Source organism: Lissotriton helveticus, chromosome 2_1 (assembly GCF_964261635.1).
Source record: "Lissotriton helveticus chromosome 2_1, aLisHel1.1, whole genome shotgun sequence".
Taxonomy (NCBI): domain Eukaryota; kingdom Metazoa; phylum Chordata; class Amphibia; order Caudata; family Salamandridae; genus Lissotriton; species Lissotriton helveticus.
In genome coordinates, this window is record NC_136059.1 from 1176058572 (window position 1) to 1176079243 (window position 20672).

Genomic DNA, 20672 nt, shown 5'->3' on the forward strand with positions numbered 1-20672 from the left:
TAGAGTGTACTTTCTTCACATCAGTATTGAAATGTGACTGAAGAGCCACACATTTCATACCTTTGGCAACATCACTAAGCATAAAATCTGTAAAAAGGTCACCACATGGATAATATAGCATTCACAGCCTCTAGGACTGAGAACCACCGGCTAAATGACACATTTAGGATCTGTTTATTTGATGCCACACAAACCACAAAATGAGAAATTTTTGCATTTTTGCATAATGAAACAGTGCACCAGAATTAACTACAAAGTCAATAGCATTCTTGAATTAACACTGAAGATTGTAAAGACGCTTTCAGCATACCATCCAGCAAGTGGCAAGGATCTTTTACAGTGAAGCCCTTCAGCTCAGGTATACATTTTGGAAGGTCATCCCACAATTTTACATATATGTAGCTGATTCACTGTAAATACAAACAATATTATTTCAATCTTTGTTGAACTTGGTAAGAACATTTTGCACCAGCATTCCAAGTGACACTGCGTTCCATGTTTTCCAAAAGTCTGGTGTAATGTTATCACCGCTATCCCAGATGTTTGGTGACAGCAAAATTTTCACATATACCTGGGAATACACATTGCATTAAATGTTTAAAGCCTGGGGTGTTTGGCGATTCACCTACTATCAATACTGACTCGGTAGAAAAGGGGAATGATCCATCAAAGGGGTTTACCCATTCTCTGTCTGTGGGTAAATGTGATCGTACATATTGGCAAATATTCCTATGAAAACAGCCATTTTACCTATCAGTGAAATAATCAAACATAGCCAGAATGTCAAATATGATTTTGATATTTTCTGATTCTCTACAGTTTATAAAATAATTAAATAAGATGTAAAACATGCTTCTAAACCCTGCATCTATAGGCCAAAGACCACAAAACGGATAAAGCAAAAGGAAGAAGAAACACTATTTTAGTAACATCACAAAACAACAAAACTCAAGCAGAGTAATGTTAGTCTGTCTTGCTTGCTGTTACCTTGTATAACATACATACATTGTATTGTATTCTGCAGCACACATGAAAAGCACAAAATGCCATTAACTATTGTTTATGTGCAGGAAGGTGTACCTTCCTGCACATAAACAATCATTAAATAATGCAGATTGCAACAAATCACCATTAGTGATTGTTTATGTGCAGGAAGGGACACCTTCCTGCACATAAACAAACATTGCTTTTAAATCAGGCAACCAAGCACTAAGACGAAAGGGTGCTAGGCAGCTATTTTTAGCGCCAGTGAAAACACAGGGCTGCACCGTATTGTTGTAAATATGGCGCTTCCCTGTGTTTTGGAAATGGCGGCGCACAGCGCTGCAAAATTTACTGCAGAGTCGCGCTCCGCCATTTCCTTGTAAATATGCCCCATTCGTTTTGTATTTCGATGCTACATAAAACCCTTCACATGTGAATTCCTTCGTTTGGCTTTCAGAAAAGAATCTGAAAGTGCTTTTGCTGTTCTGAAATCTTATTTCTGTTTTTCCATTATGTTAAAAGAGTGTTATGCAAAGCAAACAAAAGCATATGTTTTATATGGACAGTGGGAAATTTTGAACATAAACAACAGCATTATTGCTAACGAATATTCAATGGGCCAAATCGCCTTGAGGAGGCTGGAGTTTCCGCATGACTACCTTGGCTGGAGAATGTGTTTACCTTGAAAATATTGTTGTTTGCGAAGCCATCTCGAGAGAAACCTGCACAAAAGCATGATGGATGTCTCCCTCAAGGCGCAGCTTGGTTACAGAAAGTATCGTTTATCTTGGCTGGTTCAAGATGGATCATGCACTACACACAAATTATTGAGATGCGCGTGGTGCTCTGTTAGAGTATGTCTCTGTGCCATGTGTACCCTTGTATCCCACGCTCCCATTCTTCAGCTAATATTTGGATCTGCGGTTAAATGCTTTGCATGTACTCTCTAAGCCGCTTGAAAACACTCTAGGTCAACAATTAAAGTGGGTGGAGACAAATATAATTTGCAGAAGGATGAACTTTCCAGTTTGTAATTTGTGAAAACATAAGTGCAGGGGCTCAAAGTTTTTCTTAGGAACTTGTCATTGACGACTACCCTCTTGTGATTTCATCTGATGTCTTTTTCTTCAACAATTTTTAGATTTCTCTCTCTTTATTTTAGTCTTGCCAGTTCTTTTTTCATCTCTGCTCTCTGTTTCGATGTTCTTACCTTTCTCTTGTATATGGTATTTCTCCCTCCCCTTTTCTCCCTTTCCTGTTGTTCTCCCTCTATCTCTGGCTCAAGGGTTTGATAGCGCTCTGTTTACTTAATGGTAATCTTAATTTTTCCGATTCCACTCTTCCTTGCCACAGCCATTACTAGTGAGCTATAAATATCAAATATTCTAGTTTAACATCCCTCCAAGATGGCGTCCTTCCTGCCCCTCATTATCGATACAAGTAGGAAGTCGAAACCCACCGCTTCGGATGATACCAAGCTATAACAAATTGGAGCTGCATAAAATGGACTGGGAGGGATGGGAAAGCCTGACTGTGGTGAGGAAGACTTGGACTCAAAGTAATGAAGATAACTGGTAAGTTACAGGGTTGTTACCACGTCACACTTTTTCATTGCCGTTGCCATTACTAGTGAGCTGACACCAAAGTGGATATTGGATTCAATACCTTCATACACTGCACTGTTTCAGATCAAAGTGCCTGATAAACATCTAGTTTAATGCCAAAAACCGTAACAGCTGTAACATTTCATATGGTAACTCCTCATACTAAACAATCATTTCTGCATTCAGTACTCATAAATCAAAATGAGAAGATGCAGTACTACCCAACTGAAGACGAAAATGACTAATGAAAGTGTGCAGGCCCACCAGAGTGGCTGCATTGCTAATGTCCTCCACAGAGGGAAACAACATTTACAACGCAACTTTTACAACGCACTACCATTACAACGAAACTTTTATAACGCAACATCCATTTCAGCGCATGCCATTACAACGCAACCATTACAAAGCATGACACTACAACGCATACCACTACAACGCATGTCATTACAACGCATACCATTACAACGCATAACATTACAACGCATAGTACCCTTACACTATTCAACACTTACCCTACTGTTGCACCCCCTGGAGTTAGAATAGTAATTTTTTCCCCTACACTATCCAACACTTACCCTACTGGTGCACCCCCCTGGAGTTAGAATAGTAATTTTTACCCCTACACTATCCAATACTTACCATACATGCAATGCAATGTTATGCGTTGTAATGGAATGCGTTGTAAAGGTAGTTTTAAAAAATGTGTTGTAATGGCATGCGTTGTAATGGAATGAATTGTAACGGATGTTGCGTTGCAAAAAATGCGTTGTAAAGGTATGCGTTGTTAAAGTATGCTTTGTAACGTCATACATCCTCCACAGATGCCCCTTAAAAGACACCCATGAAGATGACACATCACATTTTAACCTGCTTTGCACATTAAAGACTAATTCTCTCCCTTGAACCTCACATGGCAAAAGAATAGCCTGCTTAACCTACCTACTCAAAGTAGTGGTAGAAGGATTCAGGCCATTCTCCAATGACCCGAAATTCACAAAGAATGTATCCACTTTCTTAAACTTCTCAATTCTTGCCAAATAGTTAATTGCAGCTCTTTTCAAATCTTTGGGTCCATATCTTGCATCCAAGCACAAAACTAATTTTTCCGAACAAATCTTAAAAAACGGTTTAGATTCAGCAAAGAACCTAGGGCCAGATGTAGGTAAATGTGAAATACCGATTTCTTAATAGCGAATTTTACCGATTCGCTATTAAGGAATCGGTATTTCCTATGTAGCTAAAGATTCAGTAAAAAATACAGAATCCTTAATATTCCTTATTACCGAATCGGTAATTTAGATTCTGTAATAAGGAATTGGAGGCCCATAACTGGCTTGGCGGCCCATAGAAATTAATGTGAAGACATTCAGTATTAGCGATTCGGTATTACCGAATTGGTATTACCGGGAGGTATTTCAAGGGTGCCAGGGTGTCCAAAGGATACCCTGTTGCACCCCTGAAATGTGCATGTGTGCACATGTGCACACATACATTCTCTAAGGGCATGGATGTGTGCCACATGGCACTTTTAAAAAAGCAAAAAAGTGCTTTTTTAAAGGAAATCGGTAATTACTACCAACTTGAAGTTGGTGGTAATTACCGATTTCTTAAGGCTCAAAAGCACTCTTAAATGTGCTTCCTACATTGCATCCTTAAATACAAGAGCAATATGGTATCGGTATTAAGCAATCGGTATTTACCGATTCCTTACTTACATTAGGAATGGCTAAATACCGGTCAGTAATGCTGAAATTTACCGAATTACGGCGTTACCGACGGTATTTAGCCACCTACATTTGGCCCCTAGTTTCCCCACACTTCTAGTTGATGACACAGCTACCAGTCAGTCAGTCAGTCAGTCACAATCTTTATTCTGCTTCGTGCCAGCCATAAAAGAATGCATCATAGGGACGTTTCTTAAAGTTTAAAACAAACAATTGATGATCAGTCCATGGTGATACTGGTTACAAGTAACCGGATGACAATCTCTTGAAGCAATTTGATCACTGAGTGCTATGATGCCAAAACGTAACAGCATTTCAGTCAGATTTATACCAAACACAGAGCAGACATCTATATACATAGTCCTAATAAATGCTAACTTCAATTTCCAAAATTAAACAGTATCATATTATATTTCCACATAAAAGAGTCTTTAGTCCTAGGCATGGCAATATAATCAATATACAAAGTAATCATTTTCCAACAATATTCCGATGCCGAACAGCTGTGGAAATGTACTGTACACCATTAAGCAAATTAATTCATCATTTAAAAGTTGTAGATGATGTAACGCATCCCGACACTTTCGAATATTTAAAAATCGTAAAAGTGGTTTTGAAAGGGCACATCTTCATTTAGTATAAAAGTTTAAAAAAAACATAAAATGCAAAGTGCTCTGAACTGACTTTGAGTCACATGGACACAGATTCAAGTTAGCATCACAGTGCACATCAAGTGCGTATGAGACTAATAGGTGAGAAGTACCCATCTTGAATCTTATCAAATAAAACATTTTAGCATGACTGAAATAAAAGAAGAGGTAGGGCAAAATACCTGGAGTGCACACCGGCACGAGCACCAGGCCCAAACGGCATACCACTATTGCTATACAACTAGGATTCTGGCTTTTGGAGCAATGCACTAGTCCCAGTTATAGGACATGCTCTAAGAACTACAGCAATCCCAGAATCATGGAGAGGCTCAATCATCAGTCCCATATACAAGCAAGGAGCGTGATCTGATCCAAACAACAATCGCCTGATAGCTCTCATAGATACCGAGGCTAAATATTACGCGGGGATTGTACTAAAAGACTTAGTTAGTTGGTCCTCAAGAAACTGCATTATACTAACAACTGAAACAGGTTTCCGTCAAGGGCAAGGAACCATAACAAACATAATGGCCTTAACTATGTTCATTGATGCAGCGAAGCAAGGTAAATACCCCCATACCTCTGCTTCATAGACTACTCAGCAGCCTTTGATCATGTCGACCGCGCCAGACTCTGGCAAAAGCTGAAAGAATGGGGGATACCACCACTCCTCCTAGACTAACTTATACAACTGCACACTAACACATCGATTAGAATTAAACTAGGCATGGGGGAGCATCTCTCAAGCAGAATTGCCACTACAAAGGGGTTAAAGGAAGGAGGCGTTTTGGCCCCTATGTTATTTAGCCTTTTCCTGGCGGACTTGCCGGCAGAACTGGACAATTGTTCCCCATATGCCCCAAAACTAGGTGGCATGACATTGACAAACCTACTTTACTCTGATGACTTAGTGCTGATCAGCAGAACTCCAATAGGACTCCAGCACCTTTTAGATGCCACCGACAAATTCTCACATCGGAATGCTTTAAAAATAAACTTTAAAAAATCAAAAGTTATGGGTGTAAACCATCACAGGAAGGCAAATACTAGCTGGTATTTGGCCGGCAAATGCCTGGACCAAGTAACAAACTATAAATACCTGGGCGTGCTTTTAGACCAAAACAACTATTTTAAGCCGCAGCTGGAATCCTTACGAAGGGAGGCATGATCTGCTTTGCACTCAAACCCCTGAAGAAACTACTGCCGGACTTAACGCTTGAACCCCTTCTAAAAATCCTGCCAGCTACATTTCAGCCAACAATCACCTATGGGAGTGAATCCTTTTCTGGAAGAATGCTGCAATTCTTGACATCATAATAGCAACCTCCTACCGAGCGATATTCCAGCTCCCCAAATACTTTTCACCTGCCCAAATAAAGCTGGAATTGGGCCTCCAGAACGAGGTCACAGAAAGGATGGGAGCCTTTGTAAAAAGCTGGCACAAAATCAGAGCTGCTGACACAAAATCTTTGAATAATCAGCTCTGGCTCGAGCTGTCCAGCACTGGAAAACTGCCAGCTAATGTGTACCTTCAGGAATCCTTGCCAACTCTAGGTCTGACAGACACCTGGAACACCTCAATGGCCCACTCGGTTTTTAAAAAGCTAGTAACAAAGTCATCAAGGCTCATATCAGCCATAGAGGACAAGAAAGCAGTATCCAAACAAGCTCATGGATGTGTTATGCTTAATAATTATGATGCTCTCAAACCTCAACCCTACCTCAAGGTCGGAACCAAGCTTGGGACAAAGGAACAATTCCTAAGACTTCGCTTGGGAGTTGGCCCAATCAATCCATTTATTCCACCGTGGGAAAGAAGAGGGGGTGACCAGCCCTGCCGCCTGTGTGCTAGTGACACTGAGACTCTGATCCATATCATATGTATATACAAGAAGCTAAAGGACACACTGAAAACTCTGTTAAAACCACTGTTTATTCAGCACGGAGTTAGGTCCTCTAGGCAGGCGGTGATGTTGTGTTTTAACCCAACTTTAGCACAGCTAAACTGTCGTCTAACAAAGTTTTTTGACCTAACAGCATTGAGACTGAAAAAATCAACTATTAACAGTTAACATCCACCATATAGTGCTGTAATTGCTATACTGGACCACGCTACTGGTTAAATTGAAAGTTTTTATACATTTGACTTCTAACAGACTAGTAAATCTGTGCCAGTGGTGCTATTACCTTTGAGACAAAGTTATGTCTTTTAATCTATAAAACAAATGCATTTTAATCTTTGTAACTTTTTTAATGTAGCGTATGCATTGGTTTTAATTAATCATGCATCTTAAAAATGTACTTACTTACTTACTTACTGGAGTACAAACGAACAAAGAAGGATCAATGGCATTTTTTCCCCTCTCCAGGTAATCTCTAACCAGATACAAATGAGTTAAAAATTCTATTTTTCAGCCTGGCTCTGGATATTTTGGCTAGGTTTCCAGGACTTTTGAGGCAGTCTGACCATCCCAATTTCTCAATCTGGTCATTAATATAAGTGATCCAAAGGATTTTTTTAAACAATCCAATTTTAATCAATCTAAAATGAGGGCACAATTCAAGACTGCTTCTTCTTTTGCCGAAATGTTATGCCATAGCAGTAAAGGAGCTAGTTGTATACGAAATGAGAGCGGGGTCACACCCAGTTCACTATAGCAAATGGTGGCAGCAGTACTTTTAGGTACTGTCAAAAGGCGTTTCATGAACATGTTCTCTGCCCTCGGTAGGCCCTTAATATTACTAGAGCCCCCACTCCAGCACCATACAGAGTAACAGCGCACGTATGAGCCTTATAGATATCAATAATTGTTTTAATAGGCCTAGAGCCTAACTTTTTAGTAAATCTAAAGATAACCTCCACGTTTTGATTAAAGCCCCTAATCTTAGCCTCAACTAGATGACACCAGGAACTTTTTTGATCGAGCAAAATCCCTAAATAGGAAAAGGACGGTACATAAGACCATTTTTTATTTATTATGTAACATGTCTTTAAAATCTTTGGAGATTTGCCCACTACCATGTTATGTGATTACGCTACATTGGTTTTTAGGCCAAGATCATTCATGAAGTTATTAACACTAGTTAAAAGCCTCTGCAGCCCCACCCCGGTTCTGGGCATCAATACACAGTCGTCCGCAGCTACCAAAAAAGGACCTTCAAAGTCAGTAACTTGACTTTCACTGAATCCAAGGGCTTGAAGGGAGAATGCTGAATAACCTGTAAAATTAAAGGTAAAACCCTGGCCTGGCTAGACAAAGCATCATAGGTTATTCCAAAGAATTGGATCTACCCAATCTGCCTACCAAAGGCTCAACTTCCTCCCACTGAGAGCTTCTGAATGCCCTCACTGCTGCCCATTGAGCCTTCAACGTAGACACTGTATTAGCATCCTGAAGGCAATCCAACACCCTCATCGAATCTACTATCGCAGGATACCAACCTTTCGACACACACCATTTAGAGATAGATTGCCAATGACATGAGTATCCCTTCAGACTGCTCAATCACCTCAGCCTTCTCAGATGAACAACCCTGCTCTGTTAGGTTCAGAGTCATACCTAAAGATGAGGACGCATCAGCACGTTCAAAGGAAGGGGTAGACGCACAAATGTATATGGATCCCATGGGATTGGCAAGTGAGGACCTACTCCAAGCTGTAACACCTGTCTCCAGGGGCAGCTCCTCCAGTGAAGCACTCCCAAAGCCCCAGGGATGAAAAATAAAATGATAACTCATTACCATTTTAATTTTCACCCCTGTCCTGAATGGAGCGTCAGCTTGGACGGGGCTACTGCTGAGTGACAGCAGCGGAGAGGAGGGTTGCTGTCTATGCACTTCCAACTGCGCATATATTTTTGGCTGACTGTCTTGCGACTGTCAGTCACACATGGGCACTTTAAACATCTCTAACCCGGCTGTCTTAAGACAACTGGGTTAGAGCAAGTGCAGGCCTCCAGAGTGCTATGGAGTGCTGAGTGAGGCTGCTCCCTCCAATCAGGATGCTGCTCTCATGGTATGAGAGCATTGTCAGGATAGGTCAAGTTAATCTCCTGGTTTGCTGGATTGCAGATGTAGAAAGAAGAGGAAGATGTCCAGTTTTTTTTCGTAGGTGTTTTCATTTTATTTATTGTCTGTGCTCACGCCTGCCCACCGCATCCCGGTTGATGCCAGCCACCACTGCCTGACTCATCTTGGAATCACCAGTAACACCAAGTCTTGTCCTTCCTAGTCTTTTGCAGCATCCTGGGGATCATTGGGGAGAAAGCATGAAGGAGATCTCATGGCCATTTGAAAGACATCGCTTCTACCCTCCATGCCTCGGGGCAAGTTATGATTGAGAGGAACATAGAAGGAGTGTGTTCTCCCTGGAGGCAATCAGATCCACTTTCAGATAGCCAAATCTCTCCTGCAACAGAAGGAGGAGGTACCTATTTAATGAAAAAGCACTCATCAAAGTAAACACTCTGCTCAGCCTGTCTGCTGCCCATTTATCCCTTCCTGAAAGGTAAATTGTGGCTTAAGAACTTAGATTGGACATTCCTGGACAGAGTGCTGCGGCTCTGCGATCTGTGCCCACACTGTAGCTTGGCATAATCTGAACATGTTGGAGGATCAATTGCAGGGGGAAATGCTAACAGGGTTAGGTGTCATCCCGTTCAATCCCTCCAATTTGAATAATTCTATGCCTGAAAAGGATATTACTTGCCCTGAGCTGTTGCTAACTCCAAAGTGCCCCCCCCCCAGTCCAGCTTTTTGGAGTATGACACCGCAACCACAATCTTTGTTGGCTGAACCATAAAAGCTGACCCCTATTCAGATTGCCTTCCATCATTGACCAATCCAGGTCCTTCTGTACTTGACAATTCACTGGAACCGTCTACTCGGAATGCTGAGAAGTCAGATTCCAGTGCCTCAACACCAAATTTATCAGCGGATACATACAGAGGCAGGCCCCATGGAGAATCACCAGCAAGGATGCCATGAGGCCCTGCAATCTCAACCATTGTCTGATTGGGACCAATGAAGTTTTCACCAAAGACACAATCTCTGTTCGGATCTTGATCTTTCTGTCCTCAGTAAGAAACACTCTCCCCACCTCTGTTCTGAAAAGTTCACTGATGTAGCACAAGTCCTGTGTTGACATGAGGCTAGGATTTCCTGATGTTTAACAAAAATATGTGCTCCTGTACAACTCAGCATACTTCTTGAACATGTGCTTTCACCTTAGAAAAAGAAGGGATCAACCAATCATCAAAATAAGGATATACTTGGAATCCTTTAGAATGTAACAATCCCACAGGAGGAGCCACCACCTTAGTGAATGACCTCAGAGAGGAAGAAAGGCCAAAGAGAAGTACTTGAAAATGCTAATTAGGATCTTGTGCACAGGGAAAATCTTCTGTGAGCTTTGATAGATCTGTACATGAAAATATGCATCTTGCAGATCGAAAGACGCCAAAAAGTCTCCCAGCCTGATGAAGGGCAGAAGTGTTGTCATCTTGAACTTCCTATGGGGAAAGTACCAGTTCACTGATTTCAAATCTAGGACCAGTCTATATTCGCCTGATGGTTTTTTAACTAAAAATAGAATAGAGTAGATCCCTTTCCATTGTTGCTAAACAGTCACTTTTCCAATACCTTCTAAGTCCCGTGTTTTAAAGGTTGGTGCTTCTGAGAATTTGTAGGAACTGGAGTTACACAAAACAATTCTGGAGGTAGAGAAATTAACTTTATTCTAAACTCTCTACCCACAATGTGCAGGATCGATTGATCCAATATTGTCAGAATGAAATCTGTCCTCCTACTGTACATGACTGCCTTCTCACATGGTCAGGACTTCTGTTGAATTGGAGGTGAGGTTCCTGGTAGTTGTAGCTGGTTTTTTCTGAGGGAGGGACTCCCTGGCCCGCCCCCTTACTTCAAAAGGTCTAATTGGATTTTCCTTGAGCCGATTAACCAAATGCTCTCTTTGAACCAAACAATCTTGCTTGCGGACGTCTCAATGGAGCCAGCAATTTCCTATCCCCCACGATCTCTTCACAATTTCCTCAAGCTGTGAGTCAACAGTTTTGAACCCAAGAATGGGATTTTCAACAATACAGACTTTTGTGAAGCATCTGTTTTCCATGATCTAAGCCATAACTGACAACTTGCAGCAAATGGCTGACCCTGCTGTGGATGCTGCAGAATTCAAGGAATGCCCAACATTTGCACTTGCTGCTCCATGAGAGCTAAAGTTCCCATTAAGTCTGCTCCTTGGTCGATAAGATCCGTAAAACTTTATAAGTCTTTTGACAAAGACGGAATATTATATCAGAAGTAGGATGAAGCTCTAATAGAAAAGTTAGCAGCCACAGAGGTACATTTTACCACATTGTCCACTGTCTTGTCCACAGGATCCGATGGACTTCCTCCAAAATAATAATACCCTGGGCGGCCAAACACATCATAAGTGAATCCACCTACACCATTGTAGGAAATTCATCTGCAAACTCCTAAATTGAGTACCTTCGACCCAGAATTTATTTACTCCGACTCCAAAACTCTCCTGATGGAAGGGTGTAATGGAAGATCTATGGTTCTTTTCTATGATAGTGATCAAAAAAGAATTAATTTTCCTCGAATTGTGCAGTGTCAGGTAAGACAAGTTTCTCTCTGATGTGTTGCAAAACTGCTTTTAACTCTGGGCCTTGCACCAGTCTACCTCTGACCTCCTCTTCATCTCAATCTTATAGCTATGAAACCACCTCCCCACAAGGTCCCCTAAAAGAAAGGAGGCTTTTCCTTTCCTTAAAGGCGTTGCTAGGGGACGCTAGCAAAGTGAACCTGTTCCCACCCCCTGTCTTCCAGCAACCACAAACCTTGCTTACATCATGCCAATGTCCTAGATCCACCTGGATTATGGCAACTCCCTGTATATGTGTTCCCCTAAGTCAGATATTTAGCGACTTCAGGTGGCACAAAATGCTGCTGCAAGAACTATCTACAAAGTGCCTAAACACTCCTCTGTGAAAAGTGCCCTGGCCTCTCTGCACTGGCTCCAGTGTAGGAAATGATAACATATAGGCACTCTGTATGCTTCAAAGGAGTGTGTATCATAGGGGACCTCCACTGATAAGTGCTCTTCTATCAGCTTATGTTCCCAATAGCAGTTTCATATCCTCTAATGTAGGTCTCTTGAGGGTGTCAAATGTTCACAGATCCAGATGTGCTTGCAGATCATTTTCATATCTGTCCCCGAGGCTTTGGAATTCTCTGCCAAGAAAATAAAGAAAGAGGTCTAATCAGAATAAGTTCAGGAAGATGATCAAAACATGGCTCTACCCTCCTTATTTTAACTTAGTCTCCAGCTCTAAACGATTGAGGATGCACACGTCAACTCACTTTGCACAGGGAAGCCTCATGGTAGATATGTGCTGTGAAATTTTTATAGGATAAGATAAGATGTCGGCCCACTTTAAGAAGAGACGTAGTGCCTCTAGAGAGCAGCTAAATGATCGGGTGTCTACAACAGGGCCTTGTACCCTGCCAACATGTAAGACCCTTACCGCGGTTTAAGCTCAAGAAGAACCTTCCCACAATCTCGCTCACGCTGGGTAACTCAGCGGTAATGATGGCTCCATGTCATAATTCCAAAAGAAAGAATGCTCTGGGTCTGCTAAAGTAAGCCCCTTCACATAGTCCGCTAGAACAGGACTTGCATTCAGTATCATATTACAATTCTGCACTTACCTGATCTTCAGAGCCACTACTCACACAGAAGATAATAGAAAACAGGAAATGATGGGTGTTGACTTCTTACTTATATCAATAATGAGAAAAAGGAAGGACACCATCTTGGAAGGATGGAAACTAGAATGTATAGTATTTTTTCATTAGAGCTTCTGTCAATGGGAGAAAAGTTCACTGGTAATGAATTGTGTGAGGAAGATGGACAAGGTGGTAATGAAAAGTAAACCTTACCCCAAAAAGGAATGCCGGTGCTAACGACCACCAATCACCTACGTCAATTAAGCACTGGATATTTCCTATTTAGACCAAAAACATTTCCTCTGTAATATGCGCATTTATTGAGATGCCCTCAGCACAAATGTGCAAAAAAAGTACCTTTCACAATTTACTTGTAAGTTGCCTACCAAAAAAGTACATTGTCGATAAGGCTTTTCAAGCAAGAAAAGTTTACCAAACAAACCTACAATTGTAAATGTAACTTGTGCAATGTTTGCTTTCACAGGTGATTAAAAAAACAAGATGGTAAGACACAAAATGCATTAAATGTTAACCAGCAAAACATGCCCTTTGCATTAAGTGTAGGTGAAAAAAACTCACTTTTCCATAAAAATACAAAAATATCACAAGGGCAAAAAGCCAAATGTGTATGCCAAAGTACCACAGCCAAAAGAAGCAAGAATAGAACATTAACAGCAATAACATCAAGGGAGTAGCCACAACATTAAAATACCCCCGACTTTGAACCAACGCTTTGATGGTGCCAAACAAGCAAAGCCCAAACCTCTCTGGAAGATCTCTCTTGTCTCTTCCATTTAAGCATCTGTCCATTCATGCTTTCATCTTTCTATTTGCACACTGCTATCCACCATTTCACCTTCACATTCTGTCATCTGTTTATTCTATGATTCAGTCTTTCGTCAATCCATGCATTGATTGACCATTCCATCCATTTATCCATCCATTCATTGACTTATCCATCCATCAATAAAAACTTTCATCCATCAGTTGTTCTTTTGCCCATCATTCATCCACCCATCATTCATCATCTCTGATTTAGATGTACTATGTCACACATCCTTCCTCTCAGATTTCCATTTACTCTTCCATCCTTTCACCAACCCAACATTCCATCCTCTCAGATTTACTTTTACTCTGCCATCCTATCACTAACCCATCTATTTTCCCTTACTCTGCTATTCTTTTACCCACTGATCCATCCATTCTTTCTCTCAGATTTTCGTTTACACTGTCATGCTTTCACCCACCATCCATCCAGCATCTAGATACCCCCACAGGTGACAAGTCGCGCTATAGAAATACCTTTTGATTGACTGATTGATTCATGCATCAATCCATCCTCCTATTTCCATTAACTCTGACATTCTTTCACACACATCTACCCACTAACCTACCCATTTATCCATCCTCTCAGATTTCCATTTAGTTTGCCTTCCTTTCATCCACCCATCCACCCATCCATCTATCCAGCATCCATCTATTGGTTTGTCAGATTTCCATTTACTTTGCCATCCTTTCATTTACTCATATGCCCATTCTCTCACCCATTCTCTAACTCGCTCATTCACCCATACTTTTATCCATTCATTCATCAATCCTTTCACCCATCCATCCTCACCCACCAATCCATCCTTTCGTCCATCATCCTCTGATCCACTCATCCACCCATCCTTGTACCCATTAATTCATGAATCCTTTCACTCATTCATCCTTTCACCCATCTATCCATACGTTTACCTACCCATCCACCCATCATCTGACCTACTCATTCACCTACCCTTTTACCCTTTCATTTATCAGCCCTTCCACACACCCATCCTTTCACACACCCATTCTCTGACCCACTCTTCTACCCAGTGTTTAACTCATTCATTCATCAATCCTTTCACCCATCCATCGTTTCACCTATCAATCCATCCTTTCACCCGCCCATCCTTCTATCCACTCATGTATCCATCCTTTCATCCACCCAACCACTCATCCATCCTTCCTTTTACACATGCATCCTTTTGAAGACCCATCCATCATTTTATCCACCCATCCTTTCACCCCTCATCCATCCATCCAATTCATCATTTTACCTACTCATTCATCTTTTTATCCATCCATCCTTTCATCTAACTATTCCTTCTCCCACTCATCCATCAATCCATTCGCCCACGTGTGAATTTCACCCTCTCATCCATCCTTCTTTGCCTTTTCTATCAACATATCTTTTGGTTCTTCCTTGTAGAGTTAATTATGAACTATTATCTACCAAGTTGCAGATAAGAGTTTAATAAAGAACCTCACCCCTGCGTTAGATGATAAAGAGGGGTTGGGGGTGGGGGTGCAGAGAGAGAATAAGGTGTGTCATATACCATCAGCCATGCAGTACTCGTCTCTGCAGAGTATTATAGACAAGGGCGAATTGGCACTGCGGGCACTTGGGCATGGGCCGAAGGGCCAGTGTCTCAATGCACTCTGTGGGCCAGTTTTCCCCTCTTTACCAATCCACCGAAAGCACTGACAGAGAGAGGAAAGCAGCTTCTCTGTGCGGACGGCCGTTCAGCGTTGATCAGCTCCTCACCTTGACCCCGCCCTGCCAAGCAATCATGCTGATGGTGAACTGGGGATGGGTGATTGTGTGCCAGAATCGGCCTCCCACGGGCCAGGTGTTGCTCAGACCTATGAGCCATTTTCACCTCGGCCCCCCTGGGGCCCGCCAGCCCAGAAACAGTGCTTGCATTATTCCTCGCCCACAGCCCTTCTCATTCAGGGCATAGTGGGCGAGGAAGAATGGGTCTCACTATGGGGGCCAGGTGATGTGGGGAACTCGCAACATCTTCACCTTAGCCTCCCCCCCATCCCCCATGGAAGGCCCAGAAGCAGTGTTTTTCCTTTAGTCCCTCTCCTGCCACGCCGTTGCCCTGAGGCAGTGAAGGGCTAAATAATTTACAAATAGCTGGGGCCTCCCTGTTTTTCAGGTGCTCCTGCGCTGGAGGGCTGGAGAATAATTTTTTAAGAGAAATGTGTCTCGCTGTTTTTCAGGTGCTCCTGCCCTGGAGGGCGGAGGAATAATTTTGTAATAGAAAGGTGCCTTGCTGTTTTCAGATGCTACTGTGCTGGAGGGGTGGGGAAGAATTTTTTAAGAGAAAGGGGCCTCGCTGTTTTTCCGGTGCTCCTGCGCTAAAGGGCTGGGGAATCATTTTTTAAGAGAAAGGGGCCTCGCTGTTTTTCAGGTGCTCCTGCGCTGGAGGGCAGAGGAATAATTTTGTAATAGAAAGGGGTCTCGCTGTTATCAGGTGCTCCTGCGCTGGAGGGCAGAGGAATAATTTTGTAATAGAAAGGGGTCTCGCTGTTTTCAGATGCTCCTGCACTGGAGGGCAGGGAATAATTTGGTAATAGAAAGGGGCCTGGCTGTTTTCAGGTGCTCAGTTTATAGGACATTCTCACCTTGGCCCTGTGTCCTTCCCAAGAACAATATCCTCCCGCTTTTTGTGACGTTCTGTGGTGCAGAAGCCTGCATGATGTTTATCAGGCAGCACTAAGCCACTTTTTTTGGCTTAATTCTGCCTGATAAATATCAATCCCTTTAACGCAGTGTTCTACGTGAAAGGGGCGTGCAATGGGTGTTGCTGGGGGCGTTCCCAGCAACATCCATGGCCTTTTGACACTGCCCCAGATTTATGAGAAATCGTAAATCTGAGGCAGTGCCAAAAGCTTACGCCTCCCCAGGGGAAGCGTAAGGGAGGTGCAACGGCGAGAAATATCTTTATTTCTCCTCGTTTTTTTCCTTTTTCTATGTGTGCTGCATTCTACAGCACACATAGAAAGAGGAAAAGCCACTTGTGATTATTTTTGTACAGCAAGGTTTCCCTTGCTGTACAAAAATAATCATCCCTGCAACGCAGGCACTCTTGCACCATTGTGCAAAGGTGCCTGCGTTGGCGCAGGCAGCCCACAGTGCGCCGGCGCAGGGGAAAAGGACAGGAATGCGCCAAAACCTTTAGATGCGAAGCTTTCTGCCCATTTCTTTTGCCACAAGGAAGCACTGCAGGAAGGCCTACTGCGCTTTCCTACGGCAAAACCTCATAAACGAGGCCCCTTGTGTGTTTTATGAAAGTGCACGCTGCGAATATGGGCCACGCCCTGCAAATGTGGGCCACGGCCTGCAAATATGGGCCACTTTTTTCGTCAGTGCCCGGGCCAAATTGTGATCCCAATCCGACCCTGATTATAGACCAGTGTTTACATCTTAACCTCGCACTGTAAGTACAGTTTCAGCAGAAAGGCATGGCACTGTATTACCCTACCTACCAATCCCCTCTGCAGCCTTTCCAACTCACGTGGAGACACCGTGTGTCACGTGATCTCATCTTCCCTCACATGGGCAGGCGCTATCACACTGTACGCACACAATTAAATAGAAAGCCCTGCAGATAGCAGGTTCCCAACAAATTGTTTGGATGCTTTTGCGCAATCGATGTAGGCGGTCTAAAAAACGTTTTTTTTTCCGAATTCGAGGGAACAATCCTTGAGTGCCCCAGGCTTTGCCCGGTAAATAACGTCACACCCTCCAAAGCCCCGCCTCTTCTTCACACAATGAAAAACTTTCAGAAGTTGACAGGTTTGCCTCTGATCATTTTTAAGCATCTTTTCCTATGGTGTGAATCTCAAAAATGAGTGCCCACTTCAACTGCTGTTAAGGTACCAATTTCTTTAAGGACAGCTCTCTAAGGCCAGTGGACTCAGGGGCAAGAGTGCAAGCCTTGTAACAAGTATTGCCAGGTGTCCCTGTTACCTCAAGAACCAGATACTTCTGTAACCCCTCTGAAAACACCCCAATCCCTTCTTTAACCTTTGATGCTCAGGGATAGTGAAGGTGAGCAGTCCAAGCTTTTTTTGCGGGCGGGGGTGATGTAGGGTAAGAAAGTTAGATACTGGTGATGCCCGGTGCTTGATTTGTTTAAAAAAAAAGCATATGTTCTGGGCCCTCGCCGGGAGGCCACCGCAGTTTTCGCCACGCATTGCCACTTTACGAACATAACTACTAACCCTCACTGTGCTACAAATTTGACAATTCAGACTGTTCAAGGCCGTCAAAGCTTTAAGGAGGACTTTGGTGGCAGGTATCAGTTACTTTTAATGTGTTATTGAATACACAAACAACAGTTTTTCTGTTCATATATAAATTGGACAAACGGCGCCACCAAGTGGCTGCTGCCATAATTGCAATTAAGTACTAGTGCGGATCATCGGAAACCACCGGCTCAAATTAAGCACTGGACTGGTGATACCTGAATGAAGTACAACTGATGGGAAGGTAGTTTGAAAAAAAATATTTTAAATCTTTTATTTGTTAAAAAGTCTCAGCTATATAGTGAGGTCTTAATAGTCGGACAGTAACTGCCTTTCTATCCACTTCTGCCTTTGTAGACAATCTGAATTCTCAGGGGCCGTAGCGAAACAAGGACGTGCTCTAGCTAAAGGGATGTGTGAGGTGTTCAGCCCCTGTTCCCTACGCTGTGAGGCCAAGACTGAGAGCCTTGTAACTTGGATCAGGGCCTTCTGCTTGGCAATAAGGCTGAGTACAGCGAGGGTGTGGCTGAGTTTCTTGCTTCTGGACAGCTGCTGCTCTTCTTTGGCAGCGGGGTACTCTGCGGATCTGCTTGATGCAGGGAGGGGTATGCAGTCTCTGCCTCGAAGGGAGGCACTGCAACTTTTGTGATGAAGGGGACAGAATAACTGCAGCACAGTCAAACACAGCAACATGAATATATACTATCAAGGCCCCACAAAGAAAATCTTGCCGCCATATGGGAATGATGAATACATTGGACAGTCCACACTAGGGTGGATTTCTTAAGACCTCCCCATCATACCTGGTGTCAGCAGCAACACTTCTCTCTGAGGAGACATGAAATGGAAAGGATTGCGAGAGCTTCAACGCAATTGGTTTATGACTCTGAGAGCTGGATGACAGTAGTACTGTGGCCTTATGGTCTCTTACGGACTTAGGCAAACATCTCTCCAAGACAGCAGTATTTAAGACAGTATTTGCTTCAGCTAGGTCTTGCTATTCTTGAGTTCATTAATGGCAGGTTACCAGTAAGCAGGATGTCTTATTTCATTACGTCCACAAGAACAAGCCTTTGGTCTTGGTCCTCACATCTGTGCCTGTCTCTGTGGGAGGCACTCTGGTTTCCTGTCACTGGTCACATCCTTCATCTGGCTGATGCTCGGAGCATCCTATTAAGTTCAAAGGTAAACTTGAATACCTGAGTAGTTGGGGCACCTTATTTTCTCAAAGAATGGCCACTGCACCATTGGCAGGCTCTCTGGCGACTTGGAATTGATGAAGGCAGTGGGATACAAGCAACATCAGGTGAATATATGTTCAGGAATTATTCACTTCGGTGGTTAAAAAAATCCCACAATATTCCCACATACATTCCTTAATGCCACCAAGGAATGTGCATTTCTTTCAGACAGTTGGGAAGCCAGTCAGGGACTGTTTACAGGGGCTCATTTCTCCTCTCTCAGAGAACCACAGGAGGGGGATGGGCAGTCAGTACATCCCTATTGGCCAGGTCCATTACCACAGCTTTTGTTAAGGTGTTGCCACTGCAGACTTGTCTAAACAGGCCCAAGTCAATGAGATTAGCACCAAGAGTACTTCTATAGTTCATTAAAGAGTTCTTTCATTTAAACTAGTCACACAACAGTATGTCCACCACGGCCTGCACAGGAGAATGGAGGAAGAAGGGAACTGGTCAATGCAGAAAGGGAACAAAGAAGGCAGATACCTCAAGACCTAAGTTCTCTAACATGGCAGTCATCTCTCTTGTGGCAACACATACATTGGAGGTCCTCGTATTATTAGCCTAACCCTTCATGTACACCGCAACATGCTACATACAGAGACACATTGCACGCTCAGAGAGAACTATGGGGTTCCAGCCATGACACTTTAAAGATGGAGGACAAGTAGGCAGCCTTATACCTTTTGAAGTGCAGGTAAAAAGGCAAGCTCCCTTCAGTAGTATTTCAGGTGTTATCAACTGTTAGCCTTTTCTTGACCTGGTCAAGGATATAGAAGCGACTCGTGATGAAACAGGTCAACCTTGATAGAAATCCATCTCCACCTGAGTCAAGCCCTCTGTTGAGGAGTTACCTGTCCCAAAAACATGTAGAACACCCCAAGGGGGCAGGTGTTACCATCCTCCTACACAGGAATACATACTGGATTTGGCTCAAAAGTTGAACTGAGAAGTAGTGCAGTACAGAACTACTGTGCCAAGGACATTCAACACTATATTTTGCCATTAACATCTTTAGCGTCCACACTGCCTTTTGTTAACAAATTAATGCCAATAGCAGTATGATTGATTGGGAGACATGACTGTCACATTCTTTGTCTGCTGTGTGAGCATTTTATGCTTATTTTCCATTGAAATGTTGCTCTATTCCCTTTAATGAATGCCAGTGTGCAGGGCACATGTCCTACAAAAAGAAGTGGTGGGACTGACCAAGTTAGGTAGTATGCAAGTGACACCATGATGCACCATCACAGCACATGATGTTACGACGTGTGACATTCCATGTGGCGTCACAGGAAGTGACATCAGATACTAAGATCCCACACATATGTTTATCAAGTGTATCATGAGTACATTAAAGCACATTATGATAATTAGCAAAGTAGTTTTGGAGTAGGGGTTGTGCCAAAAAAGTGGCGCAATCCTGGGGCAAAATCTGGGCCTCAACTCATAATTTCTTTTTTTAAACCCTGCTACGAGACATTGGCAATAAGGAGAAGCATGGTAGATGGTAGTAGATCTGTTCTGTTTAATTGGTTGCAAAGTCTGTATTTTAAAATATTTGATGTAGTTCAGGCATTTGCTGTAGAGATGCCCAATAAATCTCAGGGAATAATAATAATGGTGAGATAACGCTGGAGGTTAACACATTTGTTG